Source organism: Rhea americana, unplaced genomic scaffold (assembly GCF_003343005.1).
Source record: "Rhea americana isolate MKP2758 unplaced genomic scaffold, rheAme1 scaffold_85, whole genome shotgun sequence".
Classification (NCBI taxonomy): Eukaryota; Metazoa; Chordata; class Aves; order Rheiformes; family Rheidae; genus Rhea; species Rhea americana.
The window spans coordinates 1,875,316-1,875,662 of NW_028187034.1; positions in this window are offsets into that span (position 1 = coordinate 1,875,316).

Sequence of the window (347 nt, forward strand, 5' to 3'; positions counted from 1 at the left end):
TATGGAGTCTGGTTACACTTAAATTAGTTTCTGCTCTCAGATTCCTGTCATTGGGGTTATTAAGATTATTCTCATTTGAGATCCCAGAAACTAGCTGTAACTGAGATGATGGTTAAGTTACCACTTGTCTGTCCTTCATGAACATAGCAGCTTTGCCATGGGGAATGTTCTGAATGCTGCTATGCTGAAAAGAATGTTACAGAGTTTTCCACACTTTTAAGAGGTTTGAATAGGGTGAGCTGCAGGGGGAGGGCAAGGGGAGGAATGGAAGAGGAGGAGATTTGCCTGGAATCCCCTCTTCATGAGGTAAGGAGTGAGCTGGTTAGTGCATCTTGATTCTGAAGCTT